Below are 15,476 nucleotides of genomic sequence, written 5' to 3'. Positions count from 1 at the left end.
CCTAGCACCATTTGTTGAAGAGGCTATCCTTTCTCCAATAAGTTTTTGGTACCTTGTCTAGTATGACTGTATATATGTGGGTTTGTCTGTATTTATATGGGTTTGTATCTGTGTCCTCTATTCTGTACCATTGATATACAAGTTTATTTTGGTGCCAATACCATGCTGTTTTTGTTACTATTGCTCTGTAGTATAGTGATGCCACTTGCTTCACTCTTCTTGCTAAGGATTGCTTTGGCTATTGATGATCTCTTATTTTTCCAAATGAATTTCATGATTGCTTTTCCTATTTCTATGAGGATCATCATTGGGATTTTAATTGGAATTACATAAATCTGTATAGTGCTTTTGGTAGTATGGTCATTTTGACAATATTAATTCTGCCTATCTAAGACCAAGGGAGATTTTTTTTCCATCTTCTAAGGTCTTCTTTAATTTCTTTCTTTAGTATTCTGTAGTCCTCATTGTAGAGTTCTTTCACCTCTTTCAGTAAGTTGATTCCCAAGTATTTTATTTATTTATTTATTTATTTATTTATTTATTTATTTATTTATTTTTAGTATATTGTAAATAGGGTAGTTTTCCTAGTTGCTCTTTCTAAGGATTTGTCACTGATGTATAGAAATGTCTTTGATTTATGGGTGTGAATTTTATATACTGCTAGTTTGCTGAATTCATTTATTAGTCCTAGAAGTTTTCTGATGGAATTTTTTGGATCCTCTAGGTATAAAATCATGACATCAGAAAATAGTGATAGTTCAAATTCTTCTTTTCCTATTTGTATCCCTCTAATTTCTTTAGTCTATCTGATTGCTCTGCCTCAAGTTTTAAGAACTATGTTAAATGGAAGTGGTTCAGAGAAGTTAGCCAATACCCAAAAAACAAATGCCAAATGTCTTCTCTGATATAAGAGGGGTGACTCAAAATGGGGTAGGGAGGGAGAGAATGGGAGGAAGATTACCTCTAGATAGGTAAGAGGGGTGGGAGGGAAAGGGAGGGAGAAGGGGAATAGCATGGATGGTAGAAGGAGAACCTCATCATTATATAAAATACATGTATGAAGATGTGAATTTGGTGTCAACATATCTTATATACAGAGATATGATAAATTGTGGTATAAAGGTGTATTAAGAATTGTAATGCAATAATAATAATAATAAAGCTCATGTAAAAATATAAATAAATAAAAATAAAAAAAGAAGTGGTGAAAGAGGGCATCCCTATCTTGTTCCAGGTTTTAGGAGGAATTATTTCAACTTTTCTCCATTTAGAATGATGTTGGCCTTGGGCTTAGCATAGATAGCTTTTACAATGTTGAGATATATTCCTGTTATTCCTAGTTTTTGTAGTGTTTTGAACATGAAGAGGTGCTATATTTTGTCAAATGTTTTTTTCTGCATCTATTGAGATGATCATATGATTCTTATCTTTAAGTCTTTTGATGTGATGAATTACATTTATTGATTTCTTTTTTTTTAAAATTTTTTAGATGTTGATGGACCTTTATTTTATTCATTTATTTATATGTGGTGCTGAGAACCAAACCCAGGGCCTCACACATGCTAGGCAAGTGCTCCACCACTAAGCCACAACCCCAGCCCTCATTTATTGATTTCTGTATGTTGAACCAACCTTGTATCCCTGGGATGAACCCAACTTGGTCATGGTGGACTATCTTTTAAATATGTTTTTGTGTTTGATTTGCCAGAATTTTATTGAGAATTGTTGCACCTATGTTCATTAGACATATTGGTCTGAAGTTTTCTTTCCTTGATGTGTCTTTGTCTGGTTTTGGTATCAGGGTGATACTGGTTTCATAGAATGAGTTTGGAAGGGTTCCCTCTTTTTCTATTTCATAGAATAATTTGAAGAGTATTGGTGTTCTTCTTTAAAGGTCTTGTAGAACTCAGATGTATATCCATCTGGTCCTGGGCTTTCCTGTGTTGGTAGGCTTCTGATGACATCTTCTATTTCATTACTTGAAATTGATCTGTTTAATTTGTGTATATCATCTGGTTCAATTTGGGTAGATCATATGACTCTAGAAATTTGTTGATGTCTTCAAGATTTTCTATTTTATTTGAGTATAAATTTTCAAAAGTTTCTAATTATCTTCCGTGTTTCTGTAATGTCTGTTGTGATATTTCTTTTTTCATCATGGATGTTAATAATGTGAGTTTTCTCTCTCCTCTTCCTTAGCACGGCCAAACATTCATGAATTTGATCTTTTTTTTTTTAAAGAACAAAGTTTTTGTTTTCAATTTTTTTCAATTGTTTCTTTTGTTTCAATGTCATTGATTTCAGCTCTGATTTTAATTATTTCCTGTTTCCTACTGCTTTTGGTGTTGATATGTTCTTCCTTTCCCAGGGCTTTGAGATGTAATGTTAGGTCATTTTTGTTGACTTTTTTTTTTTCTTTTACTGCCTTCATAGTGTCCCAGAAATTTTGATGTTGTACAAGTGTTCTCATTTACCTGTAAGAATTTTTAAATCTCCTTTTAGATGTCTTGTGTAATCCATTGTTCATTCCATAGCATATTGTTTAGTCTCCAGGTATTGGAGTAGCTTCTATTTTTTATTTTATCATTGATTTCTAATTTCTTTCCATTATAATCTGATAGAATGCAGGGTAGTCTCTCTAGTTTTTTGTATTTGCTAAGAGTTGTTTTGTGGCATAATATATGGTCTATTTTAGAGAAGGATCCATGTGCTGCTAAGAAGAAAGTGTATTCACTCATTGATGGATGAAATATTGTATAATACACTTGTTAAGTCTAAGTTGTTGATTGTATTATTGAGTTCTATAGTTTCTTTGTTTATCTTTTGTTTGGAAATCTATCCAGTGGTGAGAGAGGTGTGTTAAAGTCACCAGTATTGTTGTGTTGTGGTCTATTTGATTCTTGAACTTGAGAAGAGTATGTTTGATGAACATAGATGTTCCATTTGGGGGGCATATATACTTATAATTGTTATGTCTTGTTGATGTATGGTTCTCTTGAGCAGTGTAATATCCTTCTTTTTTTTTTTATTAACTTTGGCTTGAAGTCTATTTTATTTGATATGAGGATGGAAACCCCTGCTTGTTTCTGCAATTCATGTGAGTGGAATTTCTTGCCCCAAACTTTCATCTTTAGTCTGTGGATGTCTTTTCCTATGAGATGAGTCTCTTGAAGGCAGCATATTGTTGGGTCTTTTTTTAAAAAATCCAATCTTCCTTCTATATCCTTTGATTGGTGAGTGTAGGCCATTAACCTTCAGGGTTATGATTGAGATATGATTTGTATTCCCAGTCATTTTTGTTTATTTTTGATATTAAACTTGACTTGGTTTCTTCTTTTATTGGGTTTTTCTTTATGTAATACCTCTCTTTGCTGATTGTCATTGTTGTTTTTCATCTCCTCCTCATGGAGTATTTTGCCAAGGATTATCTGTAGTGCAGGCTTTGTAGTTGTAAATTCTTTTAACTTTTGTTTATCATGGAAGGTTTTTATTTCATCATCAAATCTAAAGCTTAATTTTGCTGGATATATGATTCTTGGTTGGGATCCATTTTCTTTCAGAGCTTGGTATATGTTGTTCCAGCTTTCAGGGTCTAAGTTGAAAAATCTGCAGAAATCCTCATTGATTTCCCCCTATATGTAATCTAATTCTTTTCTCTTGTGGCCTTTAAAATTCTCTCCTTATTCTATATGCTAGGCATTTTCATTATAATGTGTCTTGGTGTAGATCTGTTGTGATTTTGTACATTTGGTGTCCTGTAAGCCTCTTGTATTTGATTTTCTAATTCATTCTTCATGTTTGGAAAATTTTCTGATATTATTTTATTGAATAGGTTGTTCATTCCTTTGGTTTGTATCTCTGTGTCTTCCTCCATACCAATAATGCTTAAATTTGGTCTTTTTATGTTATCCCATAATTCTTGAATGTTCTGCTTATGGTTTTTTACCATCTCACTGTGTGGTCAACTTTATTTTCAAGATTATATATTTTGTTTTCATTGTCTGAGGTACTGTCTTTCAAGTGATCTAATCTGTTGGTGATGTTTTCTAATGAGTTCTTAATTTGGTTTATTGTTTCCTTCATTTCAAGGATTTTTTTAAGAACCTCTATCTCCTTATTAAAGTAATCTTTTGCTTCCTGTATTTGCTTATGTAGCTCTTTATCAAAGTGATCTTTTACTGCCTATATTTGCTCTTATATATATCATCCTTTAATTCTCAGATCATTTTAATTATGTACATCCTGAACTCGTTATCTGTAATTTCTTCTTCCATGCTGGCCATGGATTCTAATAATGTCGTATCTTCATTTGTTTGGGGCACTTTCTTCCCTTGTTTATTCATGTTGTTTGTGTCTTCCCTTCTAGCACTTTGGATCCGAGATGTTACAGGTTTTTTGTGTTTTTTTTTTTTCATTGTTGATAGACCTTTTTATTTTATTCATTTACTTATACGTGGTGCTAAGAATCGAACCCAGTGCCTCATACATATCAGGCAAGCGCTCTACCACTGAGCCACAATCCCAGCCCTGATGTAACAGTTTTTTCCCTATAGGCTTATATTGTCCCTACAGGGTTCTAGTACCTCTCCTTTAAGGGAGAGAACAATATTAACAGATCCCAATACAGAAAATATACATCCTTAAAGCAAATAGCTGCTATTAAGATGTTAGGGTTTTGTCACAATATGCAGAAATGGTGAGTTCAATTATTATCTACAATATAAACAGTAGGTTTGCAAAAGGGCGTACAGTTTCTGATGGTGGACAAAGAAAGAACCAGGGATGGGGTGTAGGATGAGAGATTAAGGAGGTAGGAGGTGAGAATATAGTTGTTAGATCTTAGGAAGTGTGAAAGAGGAATCTAAAGAAGTTGGCTAGTAGCAGGAGAAAAAAAGAGAAAGTGATTTTGGGGAGACAAGTAAGTGGGAAGACAGTAGAGAGAGTACAACAAACAAACAAACATAAAAATTAAGAAAAAAAAATGTGGAAATAGGAGCAAGAATATACAACACAACTGTAATATACTATTGAGATATCCCAGTCCTCAGTAGCCTAATTCATGAAAAGTCCTTAGTTCACAAATGTTGGGGATATGAGTGCGGGAGAAGAGAGAGAGTGAAAAGAAAAGAAGAGAGAGAGAGAGAGAGAGAGAGAGAGAGAGAGAGAGAGAGAAAACAAAAAGTTCTTGAAGGAAAATACAAGGATTGTTTTGTTGGAGTTCAGTATCTTTCCTGCTTCACTTCTCATCTAATAGGTGGAGTTGTCTGTTGATTACTGGTATCTCCACCCTCAGAATAGTGAAGGTTATTAGGGTGGGAGAGTTGATCTTGGGGGTGGAGCTCCTGGTTGGGGGCTATAGCACTTGCTGGTCCCCGATGGGAGACTGCACCCCAAGGATCTCCTTTGGGGCCTGCTTGTATGATGTGGGCACCTTGTGTTATCTCCTTGTATCACCTGTAGACCTTACAATTCCTAGTCTCTAATTTAGTCTCTAAACTATATCTGACTCACCCCTCCCTTTCTACTTCACAATCAGGAACCTCTGTCTCTGGAGGGCTTGAGGGCTACACTCTGAGGGCTGTGCATCTGTCATGGAGAGCTGTTTTGTAGTGGGCAGGTCAGGGCTAGGTGCAGCCACAAAGCGTTGTGCGAGGGTTATTGGCTGCAGGGGATGAGGGGGGTTAGTTGGGGACCATAGGCACCTTGATATTGCTTATAGACTCCAACTGGTGTCCCAAGCTGGGAGTTTCCCCAACTAAAGATGGCGACAAAGGTGTCCTAAGATGGAGGCAGCTGCTTTCAGAAACAGGTGTGGGTTCGGGTCGGGCTGGATGGTGGCATTGGCAGTATGTTCAGAGATACAGCTCTGTGGCATGCAGTTTTGTGGCTGGTGGCTGTCTCCAGACCCTGTCCTGTGTCTCCAGGTGCAGGCTACCACATGTAGGGCACTATGGTAGTGGTTGCAGTGTCCCAAGTTGGGGCGACCTGGGGAGCCCCATGTTGATAGTTGGGGGTCCCCGCGGAAATGGTGGCCATAGGTCTTGTGTGTAGGCAGGGGCCGGGTATCCTGAGAGGGATCGGAGGCCAGGACTCCTGCATGGGTGGGTGGCCAGGGGTCCTGTGTGGGCCAGCGGCCGGGAGTTCTGCGCTGATGCTGAGACCTGGAGTGATATGTTTTTTTTTTTTATTAATTTTTTTTTTTACACAAATGGAACACAACTTTTCATTTCTTTGGTTGTACATGCTGTAGAGTCACACCATTCGTGCAATCATACCCATACATAGGGGTAATAATGCATCTAATTCTACCATCTCCCCCCAACACTCTCCCTCCCTTCCCCTTCCTCTCCTCTCTCCCTTCTACTTATCCAAAGTTCCTCCATTCTTCCCTTGTGCAACCCCCACCCCAGCCCATTATGGATCAGTATCCACTTATGAGAGAAAACATTTGGCCTTTGGTTTTTTTTGGATTGGCTTATGTTGCTTAGCATGATATTCTCCAACTCTGTCCATTTACCTGTAAATGCCATAATTTCATTCCTCAGATTTTTTTAACAAAAAATATTCAACATATTTCCAGAAAAAAACACTACAAGATAACAAAAACACCCATTCTAAGAATTTATCATTGTGCCTCGAATTAAGTAGGAAGTTAAGATTTACAGCCTCAGGAAAAGCAAGATGACAATTACAGTATAAAACTCTCAGAAATAGGAACTTAATAGAAATCTGTACACTTAAGAGGAAAGGAAAATATCACATGAGTTTCCTCTTACAGTGTCAGTAAATAATTTATGAAAGAACACTGAAAACAGAATTCAGAAAGACTGAAAACACAGCCTTGGATGTACCTTTCCTGGAAAAACAATCATGACCTGTATACCTGGGTGTATGTGGGCATACACACACACACACACACACACACACACATACACACACACACCTGCAATGGTTTTTTCTTTCTTCCTGTAACTTCTGAAATTACCAAGAGGTCAAATTTACTTCGCTTCTAATTCTTTTTGGTCCATTGTATCTAAACAACCCTCATTTTATCATTTATTACCGTAGTCCTTGATTTAGTCAGTTAAAAGGTCTATAACATAACTCCATAATACAGTTAGATTTTATCACAAATTATTTTACAATTTCACATTTTATCTCCCCAACTGTGTTGTGAGTTTTTAAAATAAGATCTTGAGTATTACTCTGATTTTGGGTATCAGAACTCACTGATTTAAGAAGTGATGCATACTGTAAATCTTCTATAAAAACATGTTTTGTTGAGTGAACTGCTACTTTTAATGTATATAATTAGTGGTGTTTTTTTTCTACTTTCAGTATTAACTTAGAGAACATTCTCTATATTCCTAAAACCATCTCAAAATCCCATTGATGTTCAAACCACACACATTGACATTTTTATTTGAAAATTTACCATGTACTCTTTGGAAATAACATGCATTTAGTTTATGTAATGAATTGTAAATTACATTTCCACATTTATATTTCTTGTAGCCATATTTTATAGCTATATTGTGAGCAGTTTGACAATAGAGATCCAAGAAAACTTGAAACCTGAGTCAGAGGCCTGACTTAGAACTGTGGTTCAGCCACTGACTGATTAGGGGTCCTGACACCATGCCTGGTAGGTGCTCCATAGATGTTTGTGGGGTAAAATAATAAATAAACAAATACTTAAGCCCTCTATATCTCAGTGTCTTTATCTATTAAAAGGAGTTGCAATGAATAAAATAAAAAAAATAAAATAAAATTTAAAAAAGGAGTTGCAATTATATCTAACTTGGAGGAATGTTGCAAGGAATAAAAAGCATAATATATTAAACATAATAACCTATCAGGTAAAATGTTGATTTCAGGACATTCCATAGGAATTTGCCTGCTTTTCGTTTTCCCTCAGATTTAGGGCATTTTCTTTGTTGGGATTCCAAAAACATCTTTCTTTTTCTCTTTAAAATAAAATAAACCAAATTTATCTTTTATTTCTCTTCTCACTATACCCCATTTATTGCCAGAGCATGCTTGTTGGTATGTTCGCCACTTTATTGTTAATGTCCTTCTCTAGATATCCAACCACTCCGTGCATTTTTCATCTCTATGAACCATGTGCCTCTTGCACAGAATCTGCCTACCCACTTGGGCTTTCTGAGGATGACTACATTTAGGTTGCATACACATGGGCTATATTGCTAAGTCACTGCTGTGAGTCAATCTCAGGAAAAGAGGAAATAATTTCTGCAGCCACCCCACCCCACTCCTAATGGCAAGATAAGGAGAGTGAACTTTCCTTTCCTTTGTGGGGGTATTGGAGGGACACTGGCAGAAACTGGTGGGAAATTCCTGGGAAGTGCATTGGTTCCTTAGGGAGGTCTATTAACTTCTTCAAGATAAAAGGGCTTCTTCTTAAGAAGTTTTGTGATATTCAAGTGCACACAAATTTTCAAGTACATAAGGCCACTGAAGAAAATTGTTAAAAATTCAGATTTTTGCAGGATCCTCCTACAAGAAGACTCCCTTGTTAGGGGTAGTGCCTAGAATCTGCATTTAACAATCACAACTTTCCCCTCTCCCATTATATTGATGCAAATGATTCTCTGCAATTCAGGAAGGACTATTAGTCTACCAAGAATTGGTCAGCACTATTCATGGCAAAGCCAAGTCCATCCAAAAGCCAAGTATAATACTAATCAGGTTGGCAGGATGATAGGTTTCTTGCTCAGTTGGTTTCTTTGGAAACATTAATTCTAGTAGAACCAGAGCAATTAATAGATTTAGCCATTTGGATCTTCAGTGGTGTAGATGACGAACTCAAGACCACCCAAAATTGTGCCTAGTTTTAGGTGACTCACTGTAAGGGTGTTCTAAAATATGTTCAGAAAAAGAAGAACCAGATTTAAGAAAATAGACATGAAGATCAAAGGAATAGAAGAGAAGACATAGAGACAGGCCCACATAAATGCAGTTATCTAATCTTGAGACAAAAATATATATTGGGGAAAAGATAGCCTCTTCAACAAAATGGTACTGGTAAAACTGGAAATTCTTATGTAGTAGAATGAAATTTAACCCCTATCTCTCATCCTGCACAAAACTCAACACAAACTGGATCAAAGACCTAGAAATTAGACCAGAAACCCTACATCTGCTAGAATAAAATGTAGGCCCAACCTTCCAACATATTGGCTCAGGAATTGAATTTCTTAACAAGACTCCTAAAGCACGAGAAGTAAAATTTAAAAATCAATTAGTATCAAATTGAAAAGCTTCTTCACAGCAAAGGAAACAATCTAGATCATGAAGAGAGACCCTACAGAATGGGAGAAAATCTTTGCCACCTGCACCTCAGAGTGTTTATATCCAGGATATGCAAAGAACTCAAAATTCTTAACACCAAAAACAAACAAACAAACCAAACAATAAATGGGCAAAGGAATGAAACAGACACTTCTCAAAAGAAGAAATACAAACTGTTAACAGATATCTGAAAAAAATTCAATATCTCTAGCAATTAGAGAAATGCAAATTAAAACTACATGGAGATTTCATCTCACTGCAATCAGAATGGCAATTATCAAGAATACAAGTAACAATATATATTGCTGGTGGGACTACAAATTGGTGAAACCATTCTGGAAAGCAATATGGAGATTCCTCAGAAAATTTGGAATGGAACCACCATTTGACCCAGTTATCCCACTCTTTGATACATATCCAAAGGATTTAAAATCAGCATACAACAGGGACACAGTCACATCAATGTTTATAGCAGCACAATTCACAATAGCTAAGCTATGGATCCAACATAGGTGCCTTTCAACATTGGAATGGATAAAGAAAATGTGCCATATATGCACAATGGAGTGCTACTCAGCCATAAAGAAGAATGACTTTACATCATTTTCTTGCAAATGGATGGATCTGAAGATCACCATGCTAAGTGAAATAAGCCAATTCCTCATGCTTTCAAAAAAACCAAAACCAAAACAAAACCCACAGTGGTCAAATGTTTTCTCTGATATGTGGAAGCTAACCCACAATAAGGGGTGGGGAATAAATATTCAGTAGATTAGATGAAGGGGAATGAAGGGAAGGGATGGGGATAGGAAAAGGAAAGACAGTGGAATTAATTTGAAATAACTTTCTTATGTATATATATGAATAGTGAGTGAATCTCACCATTGTGTACATCCACAAGAAATTAATTAAAAAAAAAACTATGGACAAATGGCAGAAAGATCATTAGAGGGAAGGGAGCAGGAGGTGAGGGGAGGAAAGGGGAAGGAGAGGTACTGGGGTCTATATTAGAACAAGATATACTCCATGCTTGTATAATTATGCCGAAATGGACTCTAAAAAGAATCAACTAAAAAGAATCAATTAAAAAATGACATGTATAAAGAAGGTGAAAGATAAAAACTCGGAAGTCCATGGGGAAAAGGGCCATCTTCATATAGCTGAATGTCACCAGCCAGAGAGGTTCACATTCATGTATGTGGCTCCAAAGGCAAAGCACATCTATCCCAGCAATCTGTCCCAATCTACACCCCACCACACTGTGCATCTAGCTCAGTGAATTGTCTCACAAACATCACTAGGATGCAAATGACAAATCCACCCAGACAGGTAGCACTGGACAAATGATAAGCCCAGTCACTCTGGCCTTGAAGAAGAATAACCGGACAAGTAATTTTTAGAATCAATAAACTCCCATGGAGACCAGCACCATACTCTGTAGAAAGTAGAAACACACTTTTATCACAGCAACCCTGCAAGTCTGTGGCCCACTCCACTGTCACTGTCCCCGCCACCCTCCTCCCCAGCCCAATGCCTCTTTGCATCATAAAGAAAGGAGGAAAGGCATAAGAAAGAGAGAGGGAGGAAAAGTTCTTCTCTTTTTTGTCTATTTAAGCCATCCTTGGTCCTTGGGACCAAAGTCTTTTCTTGAGGGATCATTCCCAAGATTTGAACCTATGTCCATAAACTGCCGCCAACGTGCCCAGCACCACTTCTGCTTTGTGGTGACCATCTCTCACTGCATGCTTCTCATGACTCCCCCAACATGGTCCTGGCCCTGTTGCCTACCTCATGAATATTAGGCTCTCTGTGCCTTTCATTAGGTTCATCTGATTAATCCATCCATGGAACTATACTTTGAACAGAGGGCCTTACTCTCTAGAGATTACAAGAGTATTTGCACCATTCTTTCAGAGAAAAGGCCAGTGATTTTGTTGTCTTCCCAAAGGAGTGAGTCTTTTGGCATCTCAACATAGGCAGGCTAACCTCTGGGTTGCACAGAAGTCCTCCTGAGTGAGAAGTGGTAGAAGACAGAATATAAGAACTTTGGCTCTCCCACTAAGAAGACTGTGTTCCAATCCTGAACTTGCTGATTAATGGATATGTGTACTTCAGCAAATCATTTACTTTCCCCAAGTTTCCTTTTATATAGGATGAAAATGATAATAAGAATTATCATTTCATCCTATATAAAAGGAAATTGAATCATGCATCACATTTGGCATACTGCTGGGTATATAGTAAGCACTCACAAGTGTTTACTGGTCTCATTCTTTTCATGATTACGTATGTCCCATTTCACTATGAATCATAGGAATAGCAACATATCTGATACTATGACCCACCCAGCATGGATCTTTCTCAGGAAGTGTTTTTACTTTAACATTTCTGCTGGTTGCTGGAAGCCAGAGATCTTGACATTTGATTCTTCTGGACAATACACAGATTGTGAATGATGGATTTGAGCTTTTCTTAATTTTTTAGTTGGCTCAATCTTGTTTGAACAACTTGGAAAATCATAGAGATACTCAGAGTTGAACATTTGTTTGTTGAAGTTTTACTTAATCTTCTGAAGAGAACTATAGTGCCAGATAAATAACTCCAGAATAGGAAGGTTTCATTCTTTCATAATAGAGAAATCATCTCAGTATGTGAATTTGGAATCCTAGTAGCTTTTAACTCTCTTTCTTCTCCTCTGTTTTCTTTTATTTTAGGAATGATTTCATTTGTAAAATTATCAGTATGGAAATAATGCTTATTACTATTATAAGAAAACTGAGCCAATCACAACATATATAGGTAAAAACAGAAGTTCTGCTTCTTGTGTATTTCCCTTTAAACTTTTATATGAAGTCATGTACAGAAATAAACACATTTATTTTTGCAGAGTAATGGGGTAATGATCTAGACACTTTGGTAGACACTACTAATTGCCTATCCAATATCTATCTTCTTTTATTTTTTTAATGTATATTTTTTAGTTGTCAATGGACCTTTATTTTATTTATTTATATGCGGTGCTAAGAATCGAACCCAGTGCCTCGCACATGGCTAGGCAAGTGCTCCTACCACTTAGCTACAACCCCAGATTTCTTTTCTTTTCTTTTTTTAAGTATTTTTTAGCTATAGATGGACACATATCTTTATTTTGTTTATTTATTTTTATGCAGTGCTGAGGATCGAACCCAGTGCCTCACATGTGTGAGGCAGGCACTCTGCCACTAAGCTACAGCCCCAGCCCTTATTTTTTTTTTATTAATAGAATCTACAATTTTGTTCCAAGCAGCCATGTACCCAATTCAAAAATCTACTTTTCCTCACCTTCATTATAATGAGGGATACTCCAGTGTTATAGTTCCAGCTAATGAGATGGAAGCAAAATTCTGCTGAGAATTTCTAAAAGTTTTGCTCTGCTGATGTAAGCAAGCACCATTCCTGCCTCTCCACCTTTCCTCTGTCCTGACTGGAAAGAGAATGAAAGCCTGGAGAAGGAATCCTGTGACTATGAGGTGACAGTGATGACCAACTCTCCCCATCCAGGACCACAGAAGGGAAGTAGATCTCTGAGAGAGTCTGTAGTGCTCTGTATCAAGTGCTCCTCGAGTTTCTGCCCTTTGATTCTTGTTATGAGAGAAATATAAGTCTTACCAGCTTAAAGCAGTGTCACAATTCGATTATAGCTGTGTTGACATATTGATCCTTTCAGTCTTATGAGTTGAGTACAGAAGGAAGGGTGAGGAGTCCTGCTAGGAGAGGCCCTTGGTTAATTGCTTTGGGCCACAAATAGACCTTATTTTTCACATTTTATACAAACATTATAATTTTCAATGCATATCATGACCTGAAAAAGAAATTATATCTTCATATGTAGATTTCCATAACATTTGAATCAATTCTGATTGTTACATCCATTGGTTCTCATTTTCCTTTTTATACCACAGTACCTTGAGTATCCATTCATTTATATTTCCTTCAAAACAGCAGTATAGTTCTCTAAGCCATGAATATAGTATGGCGTTCTCTTCTTAAAGGTTTTTTCATTTCCTGTCTCTCTCTCATTCTTTCTATCTCTGTCTCTGTCTGTTTCTCTCGTTCTCTCCCCCTTCTCCACTCCCTTATCTCTATGTTCAAATAGTACTGCACTGAATATCTCTGTGAATATTTGTACACTTTTATAAAGAATATTCCCTCAGAAAAAAATCACAAAACATGAATTTCTCATTGAAGGATATGTGTATTTAAAATGTTAGCTCACCACTGACATAATGAAATTCCTTTCAAACTGTGATACCGATATATATTTCTACCACTCATGTATAAGCTGCCTGTTTTCTCAACTCTAACTCCTATGGAGTATAATCCATCTTTTTATTTTGTATAAATCTTAGTTTTCTGCCTTACCTTCTTTGGCCTGGGAGTTGGATGCCGAGATGGAGAGGTACAAAATTTTCAGTGCAGTCACACGACTGAGACTTGAATCCTGGAAAAAGCCTCATCATGAAGCAATGTCTCCTGGACTCCTTCTGTGGCTCTATATGTACCACCCACTTCTACTCTTTGAGAGGCCTTGGGAAGATGCACTTTATATCTCTGGAGAAAACTGTCAACTATGGCTTACAACATGAGGTGTTGGTGAGGACTGGAGAAATGGGTTCTGTCTTACAATGCTGTCATTTATGTTAATTGGTATAAACCATTTTAGAAAAGTAATTCAGTAATGTGAATCGAACATCTAAAAGTGTATTCACTCTCTGTCCCGACATTTTTAAAGAGTCCTGATAGGTATAATATCGAATGTTTATTTATAAGGATGTTTGCTGCAGTATTATACAGAATAGAAAAAATTCTGGGAAAACAAATAGAAATTATCTTTGTTAAATAGTCTATTTGATGCCCGTATATTTGAATAGTATTTACTTAGTTATTTAAAATGCCATATTAAAGTAGAAATTGTTAGTTAGCTTTGCTTCACTGTGATCAAAGTACCTGAAAAGAACAACTTAGAAGAGGAAAGACTTATTTTGGCTCATGGTTTCAGAGGATTCAGCCCCTGGTCAGCTGACTCCAAGATAGAAACATCATGGTGGACATGTGGGCAGAGGAAAGTTTCTCAGGGTATGGTAGCGAGGGAGCAGAGAGAGAAAGAGAGAGGAAAGGATCAGGGATAAGTTAATCCTTCCTGGGCATGCCTCCACCAGCTTACTTCATCCAGTTAGGTCCCACCTCCAAGTAGTTCATCCAATCAATGGATTAATCTAGTCATTGCCTAAAAGCCTCAACTCTGAACTTGGCTGCATTGGAGACCATGTTTTCAACAGATGAGCATTTGGGGGACATTCCAGATCTAAAGCATAACAGAAATTTATTTGAGAAATGTTAAGAGACAAAAGAAGATACAAAAGAATATGTGTAATATGATCCCCATTTTGAAGTACTTGTGGAAGATATTTACACCAAAATATTCATGGCAATTATCAAAGATGGTTGAGATCATGAATTTTTTTTAAAAAATCTAAATTTGTTCTAATTAGTTACAGATGACAGTAGAATAAATGTTGAAACATTATACACAAATGGAGCACAACTTCTCCTTCCTCTGGCTGAACATGGTGTAGAGTCATATCACTAGAGTAATGCAGAAGGGAGTGAGGGGAGGTGAGATCATGAATTTTTATTGATTTTCTTTGTCCTTATTTGGTAGTTTAAATTTATGTATTTTAAGTAGTTATTCTTAAATATAAATTAATTAAATAATGTTAAATAAAAATAAAATAGTAGTGATCTGCATTTAGATTTCCTGTGAAAGATGTTATAGTCCTGAGAAATACAAACAGGTTTGGGAGAAAGCCTATAATGCCTAATAAACAAAGTACTAAAATTATGTTAACGGATAAAGAGACTCAATATTGTAAAAAGTCACTTCTTCCCAAATTTATGTATAAACTCAATGAAAATCCTGTCAAATTTCAAGCAAGTTTGTGCATGTATGTATGTATGTGTGTGTGTGTGTGTATGCATGTGCGCATGTGTGAACATGTCAAAATTGACAAGATTCTTCTACAATTTGTGTCAGAAATGTGAAGATCCAAGGACAACTGAGACAATTTTACAGAAGAAAAACAAACTTTAATGGCTTACACTACTAGATATCAAGAATTGTTATA

This window comes from Marmota flaviventris, chromosome 4 (genome assembly GCF_047511675.1).
Source record: "Marmota flaviventris isolate mMarFla1 chromosome 4, mMarFla1.hap1, whole genome shotgun sequence".
Classification (NCBI taxonomy): domain Eukaryota; kingdom Metazoa; phylum Chordata; class Mammalia; order Rodentia; family Sciuridae; genus Marmota; species Marmota flaviventris.
The sequence above is the reverse complement of the archived record's forward strand: the minus strand, read 5'-3'. Positions refer to the sequence as shown.